The sequence below is a fragment of the Crocodylus porosus genome, unplaced genomic scaffold (genome assembly GCF_001723895.1).
Source record: "Crocodylus porosus isolate Cpor-Errol unplaced genomic scaffold, CroPor_comp1, whole genome shotgun sequence".
Taxonomy (NCBI): domain Eukaryota; kingdom Metazoa; phylum Chordata; order Crocodylia; family Crocodylidae; genus Crocodylus; species Crocodylus porosus.
This window is the reverse complement of record NW_017728907.1, coordinates 12263126-12280421: the sequence shown is the minus strand read 5'-3', so window position 1 is coordinate 12280421 and position 17296 is coordinate 12263126. Positions and strand designations below refer to the sequence as shown.

The 17296-nt window shown below is 45.7% G+C and overlaps 1 protein-coding gene across 5 annotated transcripts in view; it reads left to right on the top strand.

Annotated features, from left to right (window-relative positions):
• The window catches only part of LOC109307093 (dimethylaniline monooxygenase [N-oxide-forming] 5-like), a 40963-nt gene that overhangs the window by 6489 nt on the left and 17178 nt on the right, over window positions 1–17296 (top strand). For 3 of the 5 annotated variants that reach the window (XM_019530763.1, XM_019530761.1, XM_019530760.1), the window contains exon 1: window positions 12965–13082. The exons of the other annotated variants lie outside the window; for them this stretch is intronic. The gene's annotated coding sequence lies outside the window, so the exon portion shown is untranslated. Of the gene's footprint in view, window positions 1–12964; window positions 13083–17296 lie in introns of those variants that run through there. 5 annotated transcript variants of the gene reach the window in all.

Here is a 17296-nt window from a genome sequence, read left to right as displayed (position 1 = left end):
GCAACTCAATTCCTTCTGTTATGTAACATTGCTTCCTGCCTAATCAATGCCAATTTCTCTATCTGGGGATCAATGTTTTTAACTTTTTATTGTGCTCTGCAACATTGATATAAGCCAGCTAATTTTAGATGGGATCAAAGATCAGGTCTTACAAGGCTGACAGCAGATGAGAGCTTTGAGAGATGTTTCCTTTAGCAAAGATCTTGGCCTCAAAATGAAATGTTCTTGGTGCTGGTTGTAGGAGGAATGCAAGCATCTTGTTTTTTATTTTAACTCAACCACATACTGCCCCCTTTGAACCACTCCTCAGGATCCCCCTCCTTCACCCATTGGATACAAAATTCTTGTCCTTCAAGGGTCTTCACAATTTAACTCTCTTTTCTTATCCAGTGGCTTATCCACTTTACTCAGTCACTTCTTGCTCTGCTTTGCCTTGCCAGTATCATCGTTTTCTATCACAAGAATATTTGAACCTTCTTCTATGGTGCCTTTTTGCAGGGAGCACCTCACCAGTATTAGTTAACAGTTATTATTCTCTTAAGAGTTACCTGTACTGACCAAACCAAACATGACAATGGTGAAGACCCTCTGAGACCTCCTACAGATGCTTTTAGCTAGGATTATCAGCATCTCCTCACATTCCTGTTGCTGTCCCTTGTCTTCCGGTTCCCCTGTTGTCTTTTATGTTCCTTCCTATATCTTATGTGTCTTGAAACCGTGTGCTTCTGGGAGCAGAAACGGTTCTTAATTGTATGTCTCTATAGTGCCTGGCATTCTGAAACCCTGATTGGGCTGGGACCCCTAGGTGCTGCTGAAATGCACAGAAAGAAAAACACGCAGCCCTTTTACCAATGAGCATCACACATGCTGGAACTTGCCAACACTGTTGTTGTCCCGCATAAATGCCATCAATTTCTGTGCTAGAAGATAATTAGAAACTTACTTATTCTAAATCCTTGAGGCAGCTCACCTTAGTGCAAGACCCATTGTGAATCGGACCGGTATGTGCTCGAAGCTAGTTACCCTACATGTTTATAAAGAGTGCGTTATTCATCGCAGTGACCATGCCATGTATATTACTGTGGAGGGGGAGAGCTATTGTCCCCTCTCCAGCCTCTCTTCCCCCAAACAGAAATAAAGGCAACTTTAAGATAACCTAGCCAGTAGCTATGTGATGCTGTCAATTTATAGGGTATTTATATGTATTCCATCTGAATGTGGTAAATGACATAATGTTTTTCAGCTCTTCCTTAGTTTTGTCTCCATGTGATTTCTCACCAAGAATGGGAATACAGATTCATACACAAACATATATAATGTATATTTTTCAGTGTGCTGTGACAATGGTTTTGGTGTCCCAGAACTTTATTTGTAATAAAGGATCAGAAATTTAAACTTACTATGATTTGTATGGTCTGTATACTTTCTTTTCTCCAGGATGCTTCTCCTGCTTTGCCTAAGTATAAGGCAGGGGTGACTGGTGCCTCCTGAAATTAGAGGGGCACAGTGTATGGATGTCAGCATTGGGGTGGTGAGCAGCAGCCACCTGCAAAAGCCATGGGGTGGGGAGGAGGGACTATGGCAATTGGCAACCACCTGTAGAAGCTGGTGGCAGGGGTGGGGTGGGGTGGGGTGGCAAGTGGTGACCACCTGCAGAAGCCATCAGTGGCAGGGTGGCAAGCGGCGACTGCAGAAGTCAGTGGTATGGCAACCAGCGACCACCCGCAGAAGCTGGTGACAGTGTTGGCAGCACGGAGGGGAGGGGGTGGTGAGTGGGGACTGCCTGCAGAAGTTAGCAACAGCGACCAATCTCAGGGGGGGCACATGCCACCCTGTGCCCCCCTATCAGTCACCTATGGCATAAGGTAAAGTAAAAGTACCTTTTAGCTTGAAAACTCTACTTAAGAACAGCTGCTTTGTTCCTTCTGAGGCTCCTCTACAACTATGCTGCCTCCTGAGTTTGTAAAGAACATGTTTGAGGCCTAAGCATAAGTGCCTACATCCTTTATATATTCTCTATTGTATAAAGAAAGGAACTGTACATCATTGCTGTAAATGTATAACTAAAATAATATAAATTCTGGTTTAACTTTGTCTAAAGATAGGTTTGTATGGCCAGATTCCATTTTTTGCTGAGCTAAACAGGAAAACACTGAGTCCATCTATATATGATATTAATGTGATACAATAAACTCTGGTGCAGTTCACGCCACAGTTTATTGCTCCCAGGTAGAGCATTTACACGTGCACCCAGGACTGCAGCACGAGCTGGGGTGAAGGACCCCTACCTAGCAGGGTCTAGTGGGGAGAGGCTACAGACATGCAGGCTCTCTCCACCGGATCTGCTGCAAAGTGAAGTTTGATTTCCACCCCTTTTCCCCCTCAACCAAACAGTGAATGTTTCTTGGGTCTGGAAGGGAGTTGCTGTAACTCATGGCAGTTTCTGTGAAGCATAATGAATTACAGCAGGGAACGGTGTGTCTGTCAGCACCCCATGTTACAAGGCAGAAGAATCTCTTTTAAGTAGGCTGTTTAAACAAAAGAGACCAACAATTTACCCTATTTACTTTTGCATACTTATTAACACATGAACACAGTGTGCAAGAGGCTAAGGGAGATTCCAGCGTACCCACATTGCACGAAAATTCATGAGTACAGAAAGGAGGGGATAATTAGGTCCAGGCAGATTGAATAGTTTTTCTGGGCACCCAAAAATCCCATGGTGGATGTGCAGCTTGAGAGCGACCAGTAGACTTAATGCTCTACCCATCTCTCTGGCCCAATGAGAGTTAGTGAGGAAATGAATGGGGAGCCCCTGCCATCCTCCCCAGACCTCTACTTACCTCTCCAGTCCAGTGCTATCCACACTCCCTACCCTGTAGTGGAACAGGGAAGTGTTGCTGCAGCCTTCTGGCTGGATAGTTGCATCTACATGCAGCCACAGCAGTTTTGAGGCATTTCAATTGGAGGGCACTATAGGAGGCTGCACAGGTGTCTGTGCCTAAAACAATCTCCTTTTGAAATGTTTCCAAGGCTATTATGCTTAGGAATGTTTCAAAAGTTACTTCTGTCAGTGCTTATTTCTGGGTTTTGCTCTGGTTATAGATTGGAAATTATCTCTGTCTGTATTCAGGAAGGCTGTGTGCTCCAGTGGACAGAGCATTGGATGGATAAGAGACTTGGGTTCTGTTTCCAGTTGAGCCCATGACATGCCCTGTACCCTGGGGAAAGCTTCATTCCCTCTCAGTGATTTTTTTCCCTCTTTCTGTTCTTTGTCTATCTTGTCTACTGAGACTGTAGGCTTTGCAGAAAAGAAGAATTCCTCTCACTGTAATTATAGAGCAGTCAATACAAAGGAACTATGTGAGCTGACGGGGCCCACTGGGCATGTCAGTAATGCATGTCGGATCATAGGAAAGTATGGCTAAAAGGGAGTTTATGAGGTCATCTAGTCCAGCCCTGTGCTCAGGGCAGGATCATCCTCTGACCAGACCAAACCAAACCAAACCACTCAAGGGTCTGTCTAACCTGCTCTTGAAAATATCCAGGTATGAAGAATTCACAACCTTTCTAGGTGGCCTGTTTCAATGCTTAACCACACTTGTAGTGAGGAAGTTTTGCCTAATCTCCATTCTAAATTTCATCTGTTGCAGTTTGAGGCCATTGATCCTAGTTTTGTCCTCTGTATCCACAGAAACTGGTCTCTCTCCATCTTCTTTGTAATTCCCTTCAAGTATTTGAAGATTGCTACCAGATCTCCCCTCAGTCTTGTCTTTTCAAGGCTAATTAATCCTAGGTATTTCAGCCTTTCCTCATAAGTCATGTTTTCCAGGCCTTGAATTGTTTTTGTTGCCCCCACTGGACTATTTCTAATCTTTCCAAATCTTTCTTGAAGTGTGGGGCCCAAAACAGAAAACAAATACTCCAAGTGAGACCTCACCAGCACCAAGTAGAGCAGAAGAATCACTTTCCTTGATTTGCAAGTGACACTCCTATTAATACAACCCAGTATGCTGTTGACTTTTGTTCCATCAAAAGTACAACATTTGCTCATATTTATCTTGCGGTCCACTAACCTCCAGGGCATTCCTTATAGCACTATAGCTTAGCCAATCATTCCCCAATCTGTATTTGTTCATACAGTTATTCTATCGTAAGTGCGGGACTTTGCACTTGTCCTTATTGAATTCCATCTGATTGATTTCAAACCATTTCTCCTGTTTATCCAGGTCATTCTGTATCTACCCAACTGGGATACTTTGACAAATTTGCTATGCATGCCCTTAATCCCATCCTTGAAATTATAAATGAAGATGTTAAACAAAACCAGAACCAGAACAGACCCCTAGGGAACCTCACTTGATGCTGCCTCCCAACTAGACATTGAGTGATTGATAACTACTCATTGAGCATGATGATCTGAACAGTTAAGTATTCACCTCATCTAGTTTCATTTGTATTCCCTCAGGTTATTAATGACAAAGTTGTGGGAGACGGCATCAAAAGCCTTGGTAAAATCAAGACATGCCACATCCAGTGCTCTCCCCCATCCTTAGAGCTTTTTACCATATCTGCTATAACTATAATAAGTTAGAATGTAACAACAGTCTATCCTGTAGACTGACTTTATGATAATAATGGCTCATTTTCCCACCTCTTCCCAAACTCCTGGCAGGCCTTGTTGCCTCCAATGTGACAAAGGAGACATCAATGAAACTGAAAAGTATTTTCTGCCATAGATCCGAAACAAGAAGGATTGGAAGAGAAAGAGTGTGAACCTTCTTCAAACTGTCATGAATCTGAGGTCTAATCAAAAAGGAAGAAGGAAAATCCATGCCGACGTAGGTATGAAGGAGAGCGAGGACAGAGATGGCATCATGCAACATAGCAACCTGCCACCAGGAACAGATACAGAAGAGCAAACCCCAGACATGGTGCATTCCTTCATGGGGAAAAATTGTACTCACCTCTGAGGTCAGTCTGTTATTCTTTGGCAATGCTTATATGGCCTGTCACAGCTCTAGAGTCTCCCTGTATTGGGACCTTGAAGTATTTGAGGGGAAGGAAGGTTTCTAGTATTGGAGAAACTGTGCAGATCCCAGCCATGATGGTGAGGTCTCTTCTTTGAGTTTGTAGACAAGGGTTGAATTTCCTTCTTTTACATCACTTTTTTTCCATCTGCCTTCCATGATGGTGTTTTAGGGTGGGCCAAAGCCAGGATTTCAAGCACATCTGTCTAGTCAGAGTAGGCTGGCTTCATCATCTCAGAACTTCTGGAAGAGCCCAGCCTGACTTGCTGGAGATGACCCAGTCTCGACAAAAGCCTGTGTGAGGTTTGACAACACCAACAAAATGTAGATCCCAAAACCCAAAAACAAAAACTTAGAGGGACAGCCAAAGAACTCACAGTTGGAAGCTTCCTCTGGATATTGCAACTCTCCTGTCTGGTTTCAACTTGATAGCTATTGTTGCTTTGAGCCATGGGTAAGCATAAAATGAATACCAAGGATTACATTTCAGTCTTTTCATTCATGAGCCATTACACATCCAGGGGTCTGAGATGCCTCTATCCTAAGTTCAGAGTGGAAGTTGTGGGATCTTCAACGGGAATTTTCAGAGAGCACCCTGATGGACTGACCAGCATCAAATTCCAGTGAAAGTCTGTCAATTGAGCCACTAGGAGGCTCGGTAGGTGTTGTATTTCACTGCACAATGACTAACTCAACTTCAGGTTGGCAGGAAAACTGTAAAAATGTCCAAGTGATCAATCCACCCATGTTTCATTGCATCTCCTTCAGGTTTAAATCTGGTTGCAGCACTCTAGGGGACTGTGCAAGTAAGAGTGGACTATTATCCTTCCATAACCCTTGGGAAGGTTAAGATGCAGGCAACATCTAAATCTGTTGTGCCCTGAGGTTTCCCCACTTTTCCTGAAGATGAGCATGGTCAGCACTGGGAAAGATGCAGTAAGTGATGACAAATGGGAACTCACTGCAAGCTTCAGCAGCAGGGCCTGAGCCTAGCAGGGGCCAGGGACACCTGCAAACTCAAATGAGCTGATTCTGGGGGTGGAGAAAGAGAAACACCTGGAGACTTGCTCTTCCCAGGAAGCTCTGGCCAGCTCATTCCAAACCCAGATGGTACCATGAGGACATCAGATCTGCTAGGTAGATTTCGGGGTACTTTCACTTTTGGGAAGGGGAAGAGCAGCAAGGCAAACTAAGGCCCAGAGAGTGGCTCTCCTTTCTCACACCCATCAACACCTTATTTTGTGAGACTCCTTGTTTATTGTGGGGGTTCAGGTGCTACTCAGTGGGCACATCTTCACAAGATGTTTAATGCACAGTATATTGTGTATTACAGCGTCCTGACAAAAACTGCTATTATGCTAATGCACAGTGATATTAGTCTGCTGTGCATTAACCATCACAAAAAAGTGTGTGATCATGCTAATGCACAGTAGGGCGGCCTACTACATGTTTATTTATTACTTCCTTTTAAAAGTACTAAATTTAATGTGCACTAAGCACTAAGAATTAATGAAAGTGTAGACATGTCCAGTGTGAATAGAGACCTAGTCCCAGATGTTCCCAGATCTCACTGGAGCCGTCAGATGTCCAGGTCCTTGAGGAAAGGCAGCTGTGGCATGAGAGGAGCTGTCATAGCCATCTGATATGAACATGACTGTGTCTCCTAGTAGATACAGCTCAGCTCCTTGGCACAGAGTTAGCTATGTAGCAAGAAACTATGACTGGCTGTCAAGCAAGCAGTTGTAACTCTAAATCAGATTTCTTCAGTTGTGTCTCAGTGGCAAATCCTGACTCCACCTTGGGGTGGGTGGAAAGGCAGAGGATATGGGAAGCTGCTCCTTAGTGCATGCCACAGAGGAGTGGTTGTAGGTTCTCAGGAGTCCAGAAAAGGGGGATGGGCTGCATGTATCTATGGGAATGCTGACCCACTTATGCAGCAGGTGTAGCAGGTTCCCCAGGCTCATTTTGACTTCCTCCAAGGCTGCAGAGCAGTTGGGTTAGTTTTGCTAGAATAAATAGGCCAAAGCTGTTATTGTGACCTCAGAGCTGTATGACTCATAAAATTATACCTAAGGTGGGAAGGGACCTTGAGAACTCATCTAGTCTACACCAAACAGTGAACTGTGGTTTGGGATTTCAGGTAGAGACTTCAGCCTGCCTGCAACTATAGTAACAAACCCCATTAATTTTGTGTAATAACTTTTTAATAGAGATACATGGAAAGAAGGGAAAACAGGCAAAACATTTTAAATGCAAAGTATCAAGTAAGCCTTGCATTTTAACAATATCCTTTATTCCCTTCCTTTTTTGCTGCAGAGAGTTTTTATATGGAAGGCCTCCTGTCTGACAAACTTTCAGAAGGCAAAAACAGTCCTTTTGGGGAGAAAGAGAGGGGGATTAGCTGTTCAGTCTTTTATTACTGCAGGTGTCAAAGATTGAGTCCATTCCTGTAAAGGCAAAAGAAGTCAAAAGGACACAAAAGGAGATAGGAAGGAACAGCAAAGGCAGGTTCTATTTCTGCCCAGTGTTGACCCTAATATGTAGTTTCATTACCGGTGAAAGACCTGACAAACAGAAGTATAACAGTGTTTGCACCTTGGGCAGTGGTGGCAATCGGCTGGCAGTGGCAGCTGCTACCAATCTTGTGCCTCCTGTAAGTCAGTGCCCAGGGCTGGTACCCCATCTACCCCCACCTTTGTTATGCTACAACTGGCAGACTTGTAGCAGTGCTGGATGGATTATGGCATAACCTTCAGCTGTCTTGTTGGTTGTGGCTTCCTAGCTCTAGTGGAAAAAAAGAGCCTTGGCTGGTTAAGTCAGACTTTCATTAAACAGAAGGCAAAAGGAGCAAGATAGGAAGGAGAGGAAAATAAGGGGAGAAAAGAAAAGGACACATCAGAGAGGGGAGGGAAAACATGAATCTCTGTCACAGTCCCAGGTTATATTTGGGGTTTGAGTGAAGCCAGTGGAGGCTTCAGACACATTATTACCTAGGTCATCCTCCATGACCAGAATCAGGATGATGAGGTCCCAGCAGTATCCTCATGAATCCCACATTGGCAGGAGCCAGGGATGACTGTCACAATGATAAAGTTCTGTCCTTGCAGCCCAGCTAGTTGTCCTTACACCTCTCCCATTTAGTGACCCCCAGGCAAACAATTCAGAAAGGATGTCGCCAAGTTGGAGAGAGTCCAGCAGGCAGCAGTGGAAATGGTTAGGAGGCTGAGGCATATGACTTATGAGGAGAGGCTGAGGGAATTGGGCTTATTTAGTCTGCAGAAGAGAAGACTGAGAGGGGATTTAATAGCACCCTTCAACTACCTGAAGGGAGTTACAAAGAGGATGGAGCTGGACTGTTCTCAGAGGTGACAGATGACAGAACAAAGAGCAACGGTCTCAAGTTGCAACAAGGGAAGTTTAGGTTGGATGTTAGGAAAAACTTTCTCACTAGGAGGGTGGTGAAGCACTGGGACAGGTTACCTAGAGAGGTGGTGCAATCTCCATTCTTTGCAGTTTTTAAGACCCGGCTCAACAAAGCCCTGGCTGGAATGCTCTAGTTGGGGATGGTCCTGCTTTGAGCAGGTTGGACTAGATGACCTCCTGAGATCCTTTCCAACCCTCATTTTCTATGATTTTATGAATTTTTAAGAAGGAAGCAGTAATCTTATCCTATGAATCCATCAGAAATCCCCAGTGATCCCCCAATCTTAATGACTTCAACTATAAAGAATCCTTCTGTTTTTAGAAGCTGTCAGCTTGTCGTCATGTTAGTCTGTGATCTCAGCAAACTCCTGACATCTCCTATTGCAGTTCTTTCAACCTCAGTGTCTCAGTTTGTCCCAGGATATTTGTGTACAGTTTTTGTTGACATAACAATATTATGTAAAAGACTGAGTTCGACTTTTGTTACCTTTGGCAGCATGATGTAGGGGCCTCTAACCAACAGTGTGTGCCCAGCATACAGAAGGCTAATCATCTGGTGTTCACAGTGAGTGGCTTTGCAGCAAGTTGGCTTTGAGGCCTGTAAATATTTTAATTTTAAATATTTTCCTTGCTGTGCTTGCAACCTCAAAAGCATGTCTGGCCTGGAAACAAGATGGAATCTGGAAGGAATTTTGTTTGCTTTCATTGTCTGAACAGGGAGTAGGGCAAAAAGAAAAATCATAATAGCTAGCATTCCTCTACAGATCTCAAAGCACTGAACAAAGTCAATCTTGTTATTCTCATTTTAACAGTTAGGAAACTAAGACATGGCAAGGAGAAGTTCACCCAGTAGGCTACAGGTAGAGCTTAGAAAACAATTGGCATCAGTTGTGCCAGGTGCATTTGTGCCCATTACTGACTAAGGAATCAGCCCTAAATCACTACCAGCAGAAATTCCTTTATCAGACAGGGCCTATTAATCACAACCATTAGGGAGATAACCTTCTGCTGATGACTGCAAGGGTATGACAGGGGATGGGTCACTCTACACATGCCGCATTTCTGGTGTCCTTCCTCTAAGGCTGCTTGCTGGCTTACCAGAGAGCCTAGAACAGCCATGGACAGGATACAATAAGTGCTACCTCTGCCCTTGCACTTTCCAATGGGTGAGGGGCACCCTCTGGACTTCATGCATCAAGGCAAGTGTGGTGGGGCCTGTCTCCCTTGTGTGGGAAAAAGGAGAGGCACCCTTTGCCCACATCTGCTGAGGGTGCTATTAAATTCAGAATTATGAAAGCTGAGTCTAAAAAGGTTGAGTCCCACTACTCTAAAGGAACCATTAATTGCCAGTGTCAGAGATGGGCCTATTTGTTATGCAGTGACAGTCATAGCCATAGCCAGGCATTTTGGCACTAGGTGCAGGTCATCTGCAAAACGCCCCCCTCTGTGCACTACTACATAATTACGACATTTGATTTGGCATTCACTGTGTGAGGGCGCCTGGCACTGGTGCACCACTGGCATTGCCCTTGCTATCGTACTGGTGATAGCAGGCTAAGGCCCACCAGGCACTGGGATGTGCCTGCTCCTTTTGGAGAGCAAGCGCAGGTGGCAGAAAGGAGCTAATGAGGGACTTGCCTGACTGGAAGAGGCTGGAGCTATGTAAACCCAGAGCCTGCACCAGTCAGTTCATCTCTCCCCAGCAACCAGGAAGTGAGGAGCCCCTGGCTGCAGGGCTCCTCCAAGGACCTCGATGTTGCTGTCACACTCCAGGCCTGGGAACGGAGGCAAGTTCCCTGGGCCGAGAGGTTTACAGGCAAGTGGTCTTTGTTTATGGGCTGAGACCAAACCAGAAGTCCCAACAGCCCAGAGAAGGGTTGAGCTGGGCCAGAGGGTCCACGAGCCCAGAGCAGGCCAAGCTGGACTAGAGAGTCTGAGAGGACAGAGCAGGGGGCTGCGTGCGGGACTGGGATCCAAGAGCCTGGAGGAGGGGCTGTGTGTGGGACCAGGGCATCTAAAGTCACATTAATGAGAGAGAACATCTGTAAGGCTGGGGACATGGTAGAGGTGAGGAAAAGGAGCCATGTAATTTCCCCTTAAGGCTACAGGTGCCCTACAGAGACCTAGGTCCCCCTCAGCCTGACTATTGGGTAACTATAGGCCTTAGGTAACTATAGGCCAGTTAGTCTCATCTTGGTCCTTGAGAAGACCTTTGAGAAAATTATCAAGGAACACATCTGCGGGGGCCCAGCATGGGAGGTAATCGTAGAATCATAGAAGTGGGGTTGGAAGGGACCTTGTAGATCTTCCCCCCTGCCTGGGCAGGAGAAAACTGGGCTCAAATGACTCCAACCAGGTAGGCATCGAGCCTCTTCTTAAAGACCCCCAGGGTAGGAGCCAGCACCACTTCCCTTGGAAGTTGGTTCCAGCTCCTAGCCGCCCTGACTGTGCAGTAGTTCTTACAGATGTCTGATCTAAACGTACTCTCCAGCGACTTGTAGCTGTTATTCCTTGTTATGCAGGGGGCGCTAGGGGAAACAAGGTCTCTCCCAAACCCTTCTGGTCCCCCCTAGTGAGTTTATAGACAGTCACCAGGTCCCCCATCAGCCTTTTCTTGTGAAGGCTGAACAGGTTCAGGTCCCACAGTCTCTAATTGTAGGGTCTGCCCTGTTGTCCCCAGATCATGCAGGTGGCCCTTCTCTAGACCCTCTCCATGTGGTCCACATCCCTCCTAAAGTGGGGAGCACAGAGCTGGATGCAGTACTCCAGCTGTGGCCTGACCAGTGTCGCATAGAGGGGGAGAATCACCTCCTTGGCCCTACTTGAGATGCACCAATGGATGCATGACAAGGTCCGGTTAGCCCTGCCAATGTTCAGGGGCAACCAGCATGGGTTCATTGCAGGCAGATCCTGCCTGACTAACCTTGTTTCCTTTTATGATCAGGTCACCAAGTCCTTGGATGCGGGAGATGAGGTGGATGTCATCTACCTGGACTCCAAGAAGGTCTTCGACACTGTTTCTCACCCCGTTCTCATAAAAAAAACTAGGCGACTGCAGCATTGATGCATACATAGTCAGATGGGTGGCAAATTGGCTTGATGGTCACATCCAGAGAGGGGTGGTGGATGGGTCATTGTTTACCTGGAGGGATCTGCACAGTAAAGTTCCCCAGGGCTCAGTCCTCAAGCCTGTGCTATTCAACATCTTTATCAGTGACTTGGATATGTGTGTGGAAAGCACGCTGTCCAGATTCGCTGATGACACAAAGATGTGCAGAGAAGTGGGCACACTGGAGGGGAGGGACAGAATCCAGCTAGATCTAAACAGGTTACAGGGGTGGGCAGATGAGAATAGGATGCAATTCAACGCAGACAAGTGCAAGGTGCTGCATCTAGGGAGAAGGAACCAGCAACACACCTATAGGCTGGAGAACACCCTTCTTGTCAACACAGTGGCTGAGAGGGATCTTGGAGTCATTGTTGACTCCAGGATGGACACGAGCTGCCAATGTGAGGAAGCGGTCAGAAAAGCTAACCACACCTTGTTGTGCATCTACAGATGCATCACAAGCAGGTCCAGGGAGGTGATCCTCCCCTCTATATGCCATTGGTTAGGCCGCAGCTGCGTCCAGTTCTGGGCACTGCATCCTTACTGTGAAGAAGTTGTTCCTGACATCTAGCCTAAAGCTAGATACTCAGCATGGAGTAAAAGTGGCCCCTTCCCCTCCCCCTCCCGCTGCCAGTGTTTCCTGGTGTAGCCACCCAGAGCCTGTGCAGAGCTGCCCTGTGTCTACATGGCATCACCGCCACCTCTGGACTTCCCCGCAGGGCAGCAGTAGCAGTGTAGAGCAGACTCAGAGCAGCCTCATGTGGGGCCTGGGAGGCTACACCAGGAAGTGCCAGTAGCGGCCAGGGGGAGGAGTTGCTTTTACCCTGAGCTGAGCAGCAGTATCTCTCCCTCCCATGCTACCACTGCTGAGCCTGGTACCCAACACCTGCTCTGTGCTTGCCCATCCAGGCTGAGCGGCAGCAGTGGCCAGGTAGAAACCGTTTCTTGGCTCAGGGGGAAAGCAGCCCACCCCCTCACCGCTGCTGAGCAGTTCTTGGTACAGCTGCCAGATCCTGCACTATAGAATTTGGGGGGGGTTGGTTCCAAAATGGCAAACCCCCTTCCCAACAGGAGTACTTCCAGGGGCAAGGGAAGGGACTTCTGCTTCCAAGATGAGGACCAGGGAAGTGGGGCACTTGTCAAGGGGCAGGGCCACTCTTGCAGCCCCTGGCAGTTCACCAAAACTCATTAAGCATCTCCCAGCTGAAATAATGGCCTGCCCCTGGGCTAATGAATGCCTAGAAGCAGTCCTAGCTCCACAGAAAGTAAATAACTTACTGATCTTTCTTTCAAGGTTAGTTTTCAGTTTGCAGTCTTTTCCTCCACCCTTGCCCCTTGCATGTGAGCCAGTGGGAAAGAGAGAATCATGGGGTGGAGTCACTAAGTAGAACTGCCCTTCATTAAATCACAGAGGTTGTGCTGAGTTTCAGTTTGGGAGAGAGAAAGCAAAACACTTACAGCTCCACTGGGGATTAGGCAAAGCATTTAACTGCTAACGCGGAGTATCATTTTATCTGCAGGTCAGTTATGTTTTTGAAATGGAGTTTGTGTTGAACATTCCTAGTGCATGTTTGCATTTCTACTTGCAGTACGCTGTGTTCCCTTTTCAGCCGTGTAACTAAGGCAGCTGGGCATAGTCAGGGTTTGGTGAACTGGGCTGGCAGCACACTGAGCTGGAGGATTCAAGTAACAGGATGAACCTAGCCAGAGCAGAGCAGGGAAAAATGAAAGGTTTGGGGATAAAAGGGGTCGGGATCTCAGCTGAACTGCCAGAGAGACATGTCAGCATGGGAAACCAGGGGGATTAGCTAAAGCAGGTATTTAACTCATGAAAGTAACAACTGAACAACATGTAAATACAAAAATGATTGCTGATGAAAAGAACAGCTCAGATTCTCAGTGGGTGTAAATTCTTTGTTCATTTCAGTGGAGCTATATCAGCTCCCAGCAGATGGGATTGCAACTCGGATAACTTAGTTTAGCTGAGGTGAATTTGAACTATATTCCCAGCACCTTGTCTTTTCTCCATCCAGGAATGTGAATCTTGAGTAAGTTGTCAAAAATCCTCTTTTATGCAGATGAGGAAATGAGCCAATGTTAAGATTATTGTTTGATCACCTGCTGAGAGAAAAGGTGGTAAACACTCGCTGTTTCACAGAAAGCAGCAGCGGGTATCCTACACTGGATGGTCATTCGAATCTGGAATGCAAAGAAATATTTTCAAAAGTTCCAACAAGATGAAAAGTTTCAGTTTCAAAAAAAAAAAGTCTTAACATTCTGCAATTTCCTTTTAAATGTTACTGGTTGGATTTTTCATTTTTTAACATTTGTATTATTTTCACACTATTTAATGGCATTTTAGTAGTACTTGTGTCTAAAATAACATTTTGAGACATGTGATCTTCTTTTCTCTATGAATTAGTACTAAGTGCTACCCTTGCAAATTTTTAAAGTAAAACTAAAAAAAAAATCAGTACAACCCCTAGGAACCAGGAGAAAAGATCATTAAAAACATGTTTACCATAACGGGGTTAGCCAATTTTCTGTATCATACCAATGAAAAAATTGGTTCTGGCTCTTGGGACGTTAAAACCAGGGTGATGTTATACATAGGGTTCAGTATAATAAGGTTATACCACACTAGAATGGTTCAATTACTATAGTATGTCCCATTATAATGTCACTCATTGTGAGGAGAAGAGCCCTGTAAACTTAAAAGGTAATGTTGGCTCAAGAATGACTGGATATAAACTACCACAAATAAATTAAGGGTAGAAAATAAAAGGAGGTTTCCAACCTACAAAAGAATGAGGTTCTGGAACAGCTTTCCAGCTGGGGCAGTGGACACAAGAACAGAAACGTGCGGATCAGAAAAAAGAAACAGAAACTTTTGGGGGGAAAAACTGGAGCTTTTTCTTCAACCTGCCACACCACCTGCAATGCCTGGCATGGAAAAACAGGAACAATTGAAAAGAAACTTGTGTGTGAAATACTTTCTCTTCGGGTGAACACTGAACCATTTTTTTTTTTTGAATAACATTTAAAATGATGTCATTACTGTTGTATGTCAGTCCTTCGGAATTCTTTGAAGTAATTAATTCATAATGCAAATGGATTGGCTTTGTTTCAAAACTTCTACTATCCAGAGTTACAATGTCTACATCCAGTAGACCTGCATTCCATACTTACCTATCTAACCATTGTAAGAGCTATGGCATGTTTACTACAGCAGCGTTTTTCAGCCCAAGGGTCAGAACCCAAAAGTGGGTTGCAAGAATATATGAAAGAATCACAAACTTTAAAAATAGATTCTGCTTTAAAGGAGAAAGCCATGGGAAACTGTGGCTTTTCCCTTGCAGGTTGGCAGAGATCTAGTCTGCGAGGGGCTGCTTGGGGCTCCCCATGCCCCACACACCCACGTCCTGCCCCACACACCGTGGGGCTGGGGCCTGGGGGAAGCAGATTGGGAACGAGGGGCACTAGGCTGGGACTGGGCATCAATGTTTACAAATGGGTCCTGGTACAAAAAAAGTTGAGAACCGCTGGGCTAGAGAATGGGAGTGGGTACAGCCCAGAGCCATTTCTTAACAGATCCTGCCTACTTCTGGTCAATTCTGCCCTGGCAGTGAAGAGTAAGATGGAGACTATGGGAGCAAGAGTGGGGATGGCACGGTTGGAGGAAGAAAACTGCTCCCCTGAAGCAATCTTCTTTTCAGCTGGCCTTGCCAAGCAGCCCACTCCTTCCAGATACATTCCCTCTTATAAATCTGCTGTCTATTTGCTTGCACTTAGTCACTGGTGACAGCTACAGGCCTGTGTCTTCAGGGCCTTGGAAGACTATCTTGAAGAGCTCCAATGGATCCTAATCTAACATCCTGACCCTGAGAGCTCCAGGAAGAATTAACAAGACCTATCACAGAGAAACCCATATTATTTTCTTTTTGTCCCTCAGCAAAAAGAGGGAGAAGACTGGAAGAAATGCCAGCAGTAGGAAAGCAGCCTGGGACATCACAATAGACAAATCTGCATGTATTGCCGCAAAACAAGAGTGGTGTAAACCCACCTAAGGATTTAATGAATTTGGGGAAACTGGAAATGAGCTATAAAAGAACAAAAGAGTCATAACTGTAAATAGTACTTCTATTGTAGCTGTAGCCTGTAAGAAGCATCAGGAAGAAAAGCATGGTAAAAATAACATGGTAACCAGTATGGAGGGGAAGGGCACAAGAATTACAGCTGCTGTTCTCCTGGCCACCAGGTTGCCAGTGGCAGCTCAGCTATGGCCACTACCTCACGTGCCACCATATGTAGCAGAAAACTGCCCAGTTGTGTCTCTGATGGTAACAGTGAAAATTCCTAGCAAAACAAGATGGAGAAGGAGGGTGATGTCATTTGGAAACAAAGTTTTTTAGTATCTGGTAATACTTGGCAATCTCGACATAGGCAAAAAATGTGCAGCACATGGGGTTTCTTTCCCCTGTGGAACTCTTTGGAGCTACTAGATCTGGTTGTCACTCTACCCAGATCAATCAGCATTTTTGTCAGATGTTTCTCAACTTATGACAAAGATAAGTTCATTGTGTTTTGAAAAAATCTAAGTGCATCTCCACTCACAAGTAAGAAATTAGTGAAAGTGAAGCACTTATTCAGAGACAGAGAGAATGTTGCTGCCAACTAATATGCTGCTTCTGATAGGCCTGTGCAAGTAGGCAGCTGTTCGATCCAGCTTCAGATCCAGCTGCTTTGAATACCAGTGATCCGATCCAGAGCTCCAAACCGGGTTCCCGCTTCAATCCGGCCAAAGCGGCTCCGAAGCTTCGGAGCTGCCTTGGAGATCTGGCCATAGGGTATAATGGAGGATGAATGAAATATCTATAATTTTGTTGATTTTTGTCTGATTTGGATGAAGCTTGCAGGGGTGGTAGCCTCTGTGCTAAGAGCATGAAGCCTACCAGGTTTCAAGAAGATCAGTGAAGGGGTTTGGGGGGAACTTCACCTCAAGCTGCGGATAGGCAAAACTCGTCATGTGGGTGGGTGCTTGGGTGACTGCTGAATCTGTCTTGGGGCACAGGGGGGTTAAATCTAGTGCATGCCAGAGTGCTGGGCCCTGCCAGGCCACCAAGACTGCCAGCTGTGTATGTGTGTCTCTTTGGGGGGGATGGGGGTCTGTTGTCCGGGGCTCTGCACCCCAAGCTGATGACAGGCAAAACTCGTGATGTGGGTGGGTGACACTGTGTGTGTGTGTTAAGGTGCGCCCTTCCAGGCACTGGGGCCTCTGCACAACATGGCAGTATGCCCCAGTGAGGCCTCCTCCTCCCCTACAGCCTCATGCCCAGTCCTCCACTTTATGTGACAACAGGTAAAATAACTTAGCTGGCTCAACACCAGTAGCAGCAGCAGCAGCAGCAAAGGTACCGAAACAGAACTGTCACAGGGCCTTTATTTTTATAAAGGAATTGACAGCAAGAAGTAAAGGTGTTGTATTGTGTTGTGTTGGACATATGAAGTTATTCATGGTGTGTCATGGCTTATCTTGTGTTTTTATGTCTATATGTGTATTATGAAAAAGAAAGGAGTACTTAAAAAAAGTATCTTTGGAAACTTGAGGATTGAAAACCCCTTTGTCAGGCTGAGGAAGTACCTGCAGTTGGTCCTGGATGGAAGGAATAGTAAAGAAGCCAGAGGCTGGCCTGGCCCACAATGCAGGCGAGAAAGCCAGTCAGTGAAGATCAAA